Below are 12,474 nucleotides of genomic sequence, written 5' to 3' on the forward strand. Positions count from 1 at the left end.
ACTTTTTGGAGATTTGATTACATTTTGATGTTGTGGCCCCATCTAGGGTGATGCCAAAACTTGTAGTGGTGGCTAATACAAAGTTGTCAATTGGTGAATCTCTCTAACTATTCATAATGGGATTAAACTATCTGTTTGCTTAGCTTCAAGTGGTGGGTAAATCCTAGTCCCAATATTTTCCACTTTTTTTGACTACTTGAATGTTCATGGGCACACAAAATGTAATTGATCCTAATAGTCACTAAATGCCATAGGGTAGCAATCATTGACAGGGCATATCTCAGAGCTCATTTGAGGTATGGATGCAATTCTAGGTACTATAGGATCGTGTTTTCAGCACCTACAATAACCTCTCTCTCTTTTTGAACATTGGATTATATTTTGATTTTTTAGCCCCATCTCAAGTGATGTTAAAACTTGTAGTGTTGGCTAGTACAAAGTCGCCAACTGGTGAATCTCTCTAACCATTTATCATCGGATCAAATTGTCTGCTTTTTTATCTCCTAGTGGCCAGGTAAAACCTATTCCCAAGCGTGTCCCATACTATTGACCACTTGAATGTTCTTCGGCATGCCAAATGGAATTGATCCTAAGAGTTACTAAATATTACATGTTGATACTTCAAGAATGAAAAAGAAACAAGAAGTTGAACACTTAAAGGGAAGTTTAATGAAGCAAAAAATATTGTATAAACATGAACTAACATAATACAAGGTAAAACTTCAATATTTAATGAAGTTTTCTTTTCAACCCCTCCCATAGAGATTGTGCTTGACATTTTTCTAAATTGTCTAATTGATATTTATTTTTCTCAAGCATTTCACAGATAGTGTTTCATTTCCATTTCCTTTTTAAATATTATAGTAGATAAGAAGCCCAACATCATGATTATTTATCGATGTAGGAAGCCATAGATTCAACATACATTTTTTGTGCAGTATTAGTTTATTGAGGACATGACATGAAAATAGGTGGACCATCAACAAAAGGCCACTTGGAAATATTTTTCCTCTCCATGACTTTCAAAATCAGATTTCTCACTCTATCATTTCCCCTACAAAGATATATTTTGAGGAATATTAGAGGCACAACAATTGTAGAAAGTCATCACTGCCAATTTGAATCCATGTGTGCATGAATTTATTCCTCATATAGTACAATACATGTCTCTCCCTTGATGCCAATCCAATTTCCCAATTTCCCCTCAAACATTGAATTCAACCTTATTAATATCATAAAATATTATTCTAGTTCCATTCCAACCATAAATAAATTATGTTCCACACATCATGAATTAAATATTCCATAAATCTCTTGACTGAGTTTTTCTTTCATTGGTTGCCTAATTTCTTTTCCTCCTATAAATATTACCTTTCCTATTAGAAGAGTAGTGGAACCATCTAATTGTCTTCCCAATTTTTTTGTTTTCCTCCTCATGAGTAGCAAGGTTTCAACTATCCTCCCCCATAGCATCATTGTACAAAATTTGACCCACTTTCACCACATAGTGTCCCCCATAGTATTATTAGTTTGCACATACCTAAAAAAGGCTTAGTCAAATCAAATTGATCTAAGGACACCAACATACCACCCTAACTTGGCTAGAGTCAGAACAAGCCTCAAAGCAACAAGAACACAAACAAAACCAAAACAAGGGTTGTTAGGTGACCTATACTAGGATAATGATAGACAAAAGACATCCAAAAAAAATGTAACAACTATAGCTATAGGAAAAATAAGAAGAGCATATATAATGTGTTTGCATGAATGATGCCCTTGAAGAGATGGATAAGCAAGCAATATTGATATAAAATTCCATGAATAAATTAAAAACTTTATTTCAAGTCTTCTCGTGTTTTGAAGATAAAGCATATATAAATTCTTGAAATGTTTATAATGACAATAAGATTCAAGATTAGAAATTTACAATATCAAACCAACTCAAAAGTCAAACTTCAATGTTAATTGTATAATAGTAATAAGAAATCAAGTTTCACTACTTTCATCCTAACAAAAACTCTATATAAGTTACTCATAATAAAAATTACTCATAACTTGTATAGTTTAAATATAAATTATTATCAAAGCTTATTATAATGATTGCTACCCTTATTTTGGATGCAAATTGCATTAAAATGGAATATATGAAATACTTAAAACGTAAAAAAGAAACATAAGATATATATTATGATAACCAATAATGTCATACATCAACAAACCAATATATCAAAGTTGAAAGTCTAATAATGTCATCCATAAAATATATGTCATACATCAAATATAAAATGTCACATATACATCAAATGTATGTCAAATATGTCCACTAACATAAAATCCAAGATATATGTCTACTAATGCCTATACATGTGTGTCCATCCCCATATCCTTTTGTTCCCATGAAGGGAAGGAAAAAAACCCCTAGAGGTCTTTGATCATTGTGTGGGGGGAGATGATGGGGATGATGAGCTCTTCCTTACACACTCACTCATCATCTTCTTTAGGATCCTCCCTAACTCAAGCTAATAAAAACAAAGTATATGTGAATCAATAATTATTATACATAGAAAAAAATATCTATATACACAAAAAATTAATTATTTTCTTATTAAAATCAAATATTCACTTTGTACATCCACTTCAAAGGCTTGTAGATGATTTAGAGTAACAAGGCCCTACAACAATTCAATCAATATAATCAATCAATCATTCTTATAAATATCATTTTAAATTTCAATACTAAATATTATATATAACAACTAAAACTATGAAAACACTTTCATACCTTGGTCAATGGCTCTAAACTAGCTATCACAACAACATCTCCATGATCGATGGATTAGCAAAGATGAGGAGTCTCTAACATCAAAAACTACAAATCATATAATACAATTTACATAACTTTTTATAGAATATAATATAATTAAATGAATTATATTAACATGAAACAAAAGTACCACTTCGAGGCTCATATCATTCCTAGGCTCAAAGTCACTTGTGAATGTCAATTTTCCAGTAGAGAACTAATGCACATGCATAATTATTTTTGTCAATCCATCGTATGATTACTTAATAAATATATGTATTAATTTAAATGATTAAATTGATATGTACCTCTCGACTCATCAACAAGATGTAAAATGAGGTTAGGGAATCTGTTCTACAACCATCAACACTCTTATCCTAAATTTTGAATAATGTCAAGACATGGTAATTAATTAGTCATTCATTGTACATATGAAATGTGATCAAATTAGTTTATTATAATTATAATTTCCCTCCGTTTCAATGCCAAATGCGTCACTTAGGAACTCATTAGGGACTAACCCACCATCCATAGTGTTTCCAATGTGCTTAAGATCCACATAATATTCTCATGTGACTATGATGCAAGGAAGGCTCCTCCTCAACTAATGGACTAGCACAATAAATGAGAGTTTGTGTCAAAGCATTGATAGTTCCTAGAGTACTAGTCTCTACATGTTCCTTCACAATTGATGGATTAATGATATGCTCACCTTGTGGCTTGACAATAGGAACCCTAACTACATTAGGGTCATGACATGCCTCTCAAATGATAACCCCCCACCTCTACCTTAAGAATCTAACATGTCAAAATAATTCGGGATCTCCACAAGGGAAAATTCATAATACAATTTCTTTAAGAAATACATTGGAATCTCATGATTATTGTAGAAAGGGGCATCAAAGACCATCCACCATCTATCTCAAAAGCTATTTTTGATATCATGTATGCACCAGTGGATGGGGAACCTTTTAGATGTATGTTTAATAGTGTCTTGTTCCCCTAGCTTTTTAAACAATGTACATATGTTACCTTTCGCTATGTCCTTTTTTCTTACATCATTATAGGATTTTTTTTTTACATAATTATATTCTTAATTTTTCTCTCTTAACATGCCAAATATCCAATAGACCACTAACAGAAACTAGATGGCTCATAACAAACTCAAGGGAGGATGCTAATTATGCTCTCATAGGATTAGTTTTTCTGCAAGCTTTCAACCTACCAATGATTTCTTCAAATTCCTTTTTTCCTCTTTCTATTTCATTCATTATATTGTCTTGGGTGCCAAGAGGACATCTTTCAATATGTGGAGGTTGCAGAAGTTCTTTCTCCTCTTGCGGAGGGTTTTAATTTTGATCTTGTGAAGGGTTCTAATTTTGATCTTGTGCAAGATTTTCATTTTGATTTTCTTGATCATAGTGGGGATTTGGTGGTTGATTATTCACATTTCTTGATGAGAAACAAATTGCATTTTAAATAAATAAATGAATTTGAAGAAAAACTAAAAGAGCATACAAAACAATGCAAAACTAAGAGTAAGAAACATACTTTATGATTTTGATCTTGATCTCCACTGACAAGGAGGCATTTTGAGGAGGAGAGAGAAAATTCTTCAACTTCTACAAATCATGTGTGTGCTATTAAGGGAAAAGAAAGCACAAGAAAAAATAAACAAGATAAAATGGAATGGGTTGCAAGTTTGTAAACCATATATAGGATTTCTATAAAGTATGTGTAGAATTTGATGGTGAAAAAATTCATAGATCCTTGGAAATCCTACATGCAAACAACCTATTACATGGAAGAAAGAAAGGAAGTGGGAGAAGGGTTTTCTTGATAAATAAGAAGATTGAATTTACTTGTCCAAAATAGAATGAATGAAATTACAAACAATTAATCCTTGTGAAGGAGATCAAAACCCTAAAAGTGAAACCCTAAGAGGTAAATGACATTTAATAATTACTAATTAATTACTAAATGGAAATGCAAGGTCCATAAAGTGAAACCTTAACAAGGGAGAAAATGGAAATTAATAAATTAAATTAAATTTAAAAAATTCTCTAACACCCCCCCTTAAGATGAGCACCAATGAAGCTACAAATAATGTAAGGAAACTATAAACTCTAGTCCCAACAACAAGGCCTAATGAGGTACCCAATCACAATCAAACATCTATGAAATAAAGAAATAGAGAAAACCTATTGGGAAAAAACCTACTCTAGAAAAAGATTGAAAATGATGCACATATAAAAATTCTCAAGAGAATCTCTCAAGACCATAAGTACAATGAAAGCCTCCATGATAGAATCTTGAGATTCCATAGCCCTCCCAAAATGGCAGAACTCATGTGTCAATGAACATACCAATGTGGCCCCAATATGAAGCAAATAAAGGAAGTGGACAAGCATGATAAAACCCATGTACATAAGGAGTAGCTAGAAGTCCTAGCTAACTCTCATAGGAGAAAGCATGAAAATATTGAAATGGAAACTCCAATGGAGGTGGAATAATAGGTGTGTTGAATCTGTCATCTAAGAGGATATGTGTATCTTCTGATATATCCTCAACAACCACAATAGGTGGCTTGATAATTGGAGCTACAATAGTAGGCAATGATAAAGAGTAATCCTATGCAAGAGATGGAATCTAAATAGAAGGTGGGGGTGTAGAAGTCACAACACTGGTCTTGAGAACAACATATAAGTTTAAGTGACCTGACTTCACCTCAGTAGACTCTTGTGAAAAAAGAGAGTGAATCTTTGATAGTGGAGATGATGGACCAAAATGTGAGAAGGAATATAGGAGGGAAGCATTATCAATAGTCCCTATAGAAATAATATTGGTTGTGTCACTATCTCTAATATGTAGTGAATCATGTGCAAACTCAACTATCTTCCTTGTCCCACTGTGTAATTTGATAAATAGAGAGAAGGTTATAGGACAAAGATGGAACACAAAGTACATCATGAAATGTACCATCATCAATGTCAATAGAACCTTTCCTATATATAGTCATAACAATGTTATTCCCCATCAAAATGTGTGGATTAGGAGAAGCCTCAAAAGAAGAGAGAAAATCTTGAGAAGATGCCATATGGTGTGAAATGTTGACATTACAGTCATGTTTGTTATTAATGACATACATTTATTTAGATTGTAAGTATCTACTAAGAACATTGTACAATTAATAGTGTTAACCAAGCATTTTAGTATCTACTGAGTTCTACAGTTACTACCGAGTCCAAGGGACAATATTTAGTTTTCTCCAAGCAGTTACTAACAAGGTGTTGATTAGTAGTATAAATCGAGCATCTCAATGTATGCCAAGTCTATTAGTGCAAACTAAGTTGTGCAGTGCTTACAATTTTTTTAGTTGATGTGATGTGAGTCTAGCATTAACTGAGCCACTCAATGTTAATGAAGTGACTCAGTTTATACTAAGCTCATATTGATATCATTGACTAGGCTATGTAGTGTGAATCGAGTGATTCAATTTATATGTCAAGTTTCACAATATTTGCCAAAGCACTAGTGCAAACTAAGTTCAAGATGACTTGGAAGTGATCAGTATGGATCAAGCTTCTATGTCTACTAAGTGCATGATGATGCTAAGCATTGATAGTGGATGTTGAATATTAGAACCTTATCGAGCCAATCTTCTGAACCTAAGTTCCTACAGTTGGGCTGACTTTGTAGTTTTTGTGTAAACTTATATTGTCACCGACTTTGTAATTTGTAAATTGGATTGGTATATATGTAACATATTGTATCACATCCAATGTATGATATGGAAGTAATGTAATAAGGAGAAAAGAGAAGAAGAGTGAATTACAAGGGCTATACTAGTATAAGGATTAGTAGAGATTTATCTATCATAGCAAGGTGATTACTATACTCAAAGGAATCTCATTCAAAAAACTAGGTTACAAATCAGAGATCAACTATTGTTTCATCCTAATAGGTGGACTAGTCAAATCCTTTCACAAGGTAGACTTAATAGTCTTATGTAAATCTCTTTACCAACTGCATACTTCATTGTATGTTTGTAAATCCCTTTGCAAGGTGTACCTAGCAATCCTTATTGCTCCTAATAGGGTAAATCATCAAAAGTGATCATTGTAATCCTTATCAGGAAAAAATTATACTATAGTACTAAACCTTGTGAGTATCATCCCTAGGTCAGTTTTAGTTTCTATTTGGAAGGTTTCTAGGTCACCAAATTGTGTGTCAAAGTGTTATGAATGCTTTAATGTTTTAAGTTTCTCATGATTGCAATTAGATTAGAATACTGATAAAGGATTAATTGATAATTAAGGATTAAGTTTTATTGCTTACTGATTCACCCCTCTCCTCTTAATAACTTATTCTATCATAATATTTCCAACAATTGGTATCGAAGCTTTATGGTTCTTAGGAAATAAGTTTAACGGCTTGAGGAAAGATCAAAGGCTATGGAGGTATTCAAACTTGACAAGGCTATTAACAATGAGAACTTGGACTTGGAATTAGATACTGGACAACTCAAGAAATAAAAAGAGTAGCTCTCTCAATCCCTGAAAAGAAGAAAAGATCTTGCAATCTAGATGAATGACCAACTCTACACTGAAGAAAGAATTGAAGACATCCATTCCAGAAATTCAGATCAAGCTAATGAATCAATCAAAGAACTATTTGAAAATAATAGTACTCTTCAAGAAGAAGTTAAAAAACTAAGAAGAGAGCAAGAAATTCAGTCAATAAGATTGTGTGAAGTCACTAAAGAGAAAAAGAAGATAAAAGAAGAGATAGAAGGAAAGAACAATGAAATTTTGCACCTATCCCTTTAGTAAACAAACTTCATTGATCAACTCACCAATGCAAATGAAGAAATCATGAATCTAAGATCAGAGAATAAAAGATTGCGAAATGATCTAAACACTGAAGGGTAAACCAATGAAAGGATGATGAAATATCAAGAAGACATGAAAAAATTGAATGAGAAAAGCCGTTATAGACAAAAGGGAAATGTAGGAATTAGATATACAAATGAAGGTGAATCATCCAAGCAAGGAGCTCAATAGAATCAAAGAACTACTTGTAGTCACTATAGTAAGATAAGCCATACATCAAACAAATGTTGGAGCAATGGGAAAGGTAAATTCAATGGAAAGTGCTACAATTGCAATCAGCATGGTCATAGGGAAAATGAATGCAAAGAGAAACCTAAGTTTGAAGAAAAATCTTATAAATGTAAGAATCATGGGCACAAATCCTCAAAATACAAAACTAAGATATTAAACCTAGTAGAAAAAATTGTGAAAGATATACTTGGTTGGGAGTATAACACTTGGTGCAGATGTCATTATTGTGGAGAATTTGGACACATTGGAATGAATTGTGCAAAAAATCACATGAGGACAAGAGACACTACCAGAAGATGTTTCATTTTTACAATACTTGGTCATCTTGCCAAGAACTCTATGAATACTGGAATAATTAAAGAAGAAAAGAAGGAAAAAGTTGATAACATTAGAAAGCAGATGAGACAACAATGGGTTCCAAAATCTTTCGAGAATACAAGTTTGAGAAATGATGATAATGTCACTCAAGAATTGGGTGACTCCACCATTTCAACTTGATCTCTCATAAGAGAACTAGAACTAGGATTATAAAGATATCTCACATTAGTTCTAGTTAGGAAAATGAAAGATCCAAATTAGAATTCAAGATGCAAAGGGATCACCAAGTAAAAGATGTAATTAATTATCAATTATGATTAGGTTGTAGACCTTACTGAGTGAGTTCAAGTTGTAAGATCCAATCAAGCAAGATCGAGAGCTACTATATTTGTTGTGTGGTTACCAAGTCATGGAAGACTCTACTGAGCATTCAATGCAAGTGAAGTGGATGATAGTATTTTGTTTGAGAAAACAATTGTACTAGGCATTTATGGTGAAATTTGATGAAAAAGGGAGAAATTGAAGTCATTTATCATGATGAATTTTCAAGAGCTATTTGTGTAAGGTGATCTTTAGTGCACTCAAGCAATTTGAGAAAATTATTATTAAATATTTTCATATTCTCTCAAACCCTACCAAGTGAAGATGGCATTCACCACCAAAAACTCTAAGAAAGGTTCAGACATGTTAGCTCAAGGCATGGAATGGAAGGCACCAAATTTTAAGCTGAGTCCTGCACTTGCAGAAAACCTAGATCTGACTGGAGCATAGTTGTAAATTCCACCAAAGGTACTATTGATCAATGATATCCATTTGCATTTTAAATGTGCTATTCAAGATATTGGAACATTGGAGATGGATGAATCATTGAAGGAATTATGCATTAATGGTGTGTTGAAACCGAAACATCAACATCTTGAAACTAAAGGTTTAACTCACATTCTGCATATGCCATAGGATTTTCAAATAAAATGGATAAGATATATTCTTAGTCATGTGCACAATGGTCAAATGTGGTTTGAACAACATATTTTGGTAACCAACAAGATGATCCATAGGATCACTAGTCTTCCTATGTTGACAAAAGCAAAAATGATGGGTCAAACTGGAGAAGAAAACCCTTGCCAAGTGGGATAGAAGGGGAATGAAGATCAGTTGTATCATAGAAAGGGAACTCAAGTTTAGGATACATGTCATTGCTCACAAAATTTATAGCTTGAGCTGACTAAACAACATTTCATGCAAAATAGTGGATTTACCATAAAAATTGGTTAAGAATAACCTATCACTTAACCTTGCCAAGTTGATGTTGAACTAGTTCAACAAGAACATGGAGAGTATAAGAACTTCCAAGAAATATCCTTGTAGGTTCGGTTCACTTTTGACTTGTTTATTTTTCTATGTGAAAATTTTTTTTCCATCTAAAGGTACAATAGTATGGAGGAAGGATGTACCTATTCTTTATCAAATTAATGAGTGTATAGCTGAAATGGGAGAAAGCTATGAAAGTATTATGGACAATTACTTTTGATGCATTCAAACAGAAGATGAATACTAGATTTAGGATTCCCAAGAAACTAGTTGATGATTACAAAGATTATGTTTGTTTCATTGTTGATAATGACAAAGTATATATTCAAGTTGTTAGACCAAGGATAGAATGGGTAAAACCTCTTAGTTATGAGGTAAACATAGATGAAACAAAGGACATTATCGAGGAAATGATTAATGAGCCTATTGACCCTAAAGCTACATATTTTGGCACTTATGATGAGGAAAAGGCTAGAATTAAACTTGAAATCAAACTCCCTTAGGCAGTCAACAAAGGGAAGAAGAGAATTCTCAAATTAAAACCAATTCCACTCTTTTGTTGACTGAAGGAAAGGAGATGATATTGAGGGTGGAGATCCATTGAATAAAAAGGTAAGGTAATTATTACCAAGCTTGCCAAGACATCTACTATTGTCTTTACAAGAAGACCATCTAGGAAGAAAGTAGATAAATAAGTAGGAGATGTAATCTTCAAGAGGCTTCCTCCTAATTTGGAGTAAAGGATGAAAGATTTAGAATCAAAATTTGGGAAAATAAATTTCAAGGCACTGAAGTATGAGACTAGGACTATGGAGTAGTAGAAGAAAATAGAGGACTTGATAATATCAAAAATGGGTAAATGAAAGTATTCTCCAAACCAACTTGCTTAGTAGATTCCTAATATTCTAATGGAGAAGATCAAGACAATATGGGAAAATTCTATGAAAAGTGCAAAAGACATATTTGAGTAGACCCTAAGGCAACTCATGCCAAGTTTGTATGACAAGGAGGTAAAGGAATCTCTAAAGAAAAATTAATAAAAGTTTACTTTGTGATTCAACACTTGTCTTGTACTATTGAAAGACATTGAACATGTAGTGAAGAATGTTACAAACACAAGGAAGAACATTTATCGTATTCACAATCTAAGTGATTTTGAGGTTAGTGTTAGTGACAAAGATGAAGATGATGATGAAAAAGAAAAAGATGAGGAAATTGATAGTGAAGAAGTTACACATTTTGACAATATAGATGACGAGGAAGAAGAATAGGGATAGGAAGCTACTGAGGAAGATTTACCAGATGCTCATGATATTGAGGAGACCAACCTAGAGAAAATTGCAACAGTGGTCATAGCCTCACTTCCTCATTCTCCAAGAAAAACATCGAAAACATCAAGTCTAGAGAAAGCTTGAGTAGGATTGATTCAGACTAATATTGAAAGTGCAAGCACTCAATCAATCTTTACACCTATCTAGCTCAGCACCACATTGACTGAAGTGACAAGCACTTCATCTACCGATAAACCAACACTTCCCTCTACACCAATTTTGGTAAATCTAGGTATTTCTACTATAGGTATTTCAGAAATAAGTGTACTATCTACAATTGTTTCCATTCTTGGCATGCAATTAATAAGTACAAAGATAGTTGAGACCAAGTATCAACTGAGTACAACATTTTTGGGTAAAGGAAAAGAGAAGGAAGAAGACAAAGATCTTGATGAGGAGATTGTAATTCCAAATTGGGACATCTCAAATCTCAATCCTGATCAGATGCATGTTTTTGGAGAAATTCTTTATAAGAAATCCAAGCAGCAGAGGCTTAGAGAAGAAAGGAACAAGGAATTCAAAATAATAGAAGATACAAAGAATATCTTTGCAGAGGCATTAAATATAGAGGTTGATACTTCTCTACCAATTTTGAACTAGTTAGCAAAGGTAGTCCAAAAATTCAATGATGATTTGAATGGACAAGAGAAATTGTTGCAAAGAGCTGAGAAGAAGTTTGAGAATAAAGTTTTGGAACTTATTGCTCAATAAATTGATATCCATCAAGTATAATTATCTACTATTTTAGGGTCACTGGAGATATCTTGCAACAATGTGTCTTCACTATTCAAAAAACTCTATGATATCTCAAATTTCACTAAGGAAATAAAAGATAAACTATTGAAGATTGATGAAGATTTAAAGGCATGTGCATAGCAGTTGCAACTTGACCAAAGCTACAACTCTACCCATTACAACAAGATCACATTCCTAACTGATATGTAGGAAAAATTTCTAAGAGAAGAGGTAAGAATAAGAGATACATTGATAGATATATAGGGCATGATTCTCCCAAACATGGATGCATTGTATAAACACATTGCACATGTTAAAACACTCATCCATGATAAAAACTTCTCCATTGCAGACCAAATGATAGAACTGTTAGCAAAAGTGAAAATTGCATTGCACACATGCAAGGTGTTGCAAGAGAATTAGGACAAGACAATGGCATTAGCTTTGAAGGTAAATTCAAATTTCTTGTCACATTTTGGCATTATTGTATAATATATATAGCACACATATGTGACATTAATGTCAAAAAGGGGGAGAAGATGTATATTGTAGAAAAAATTTATATCGTGTAAACCAAAGAAGATGTACAAAAAATAGGAGAAAACACATACATCAGATATGAAAACATGTATAGTATACTATATATTATGTATGGTGGAGCATTATAATATTATTCATGTACAAATATTCAAAGGTACATCTCGTACAAAACTAATTTTGAAAAATCTCCAAAATAGTATACTCCACTAAGTGAGAGACATAATGTGATGGATAAAAGATGTTCTTGAACATTTTGAATGTAATTTTGACTTGTAAGTGTTTTTTCACTCATTCCAAAGGGGGAAATTGTTCA

This window comes from Cupressus sempervirens, chromosome 5 (genome assembly GCF_028749045.1).
Source record: "Cupressus sempervirens isolate cs-2001-9-10 chromosome 5, ASM2874904v1, whole genome shotgun sequence".
Taxonomy (NCBI): Eukaryota; Viridiplantae; Streptophyta; class Pinopsida; order Cupressales; family Cupressaceae; genus Cupressus; species Cupressus sempervirens.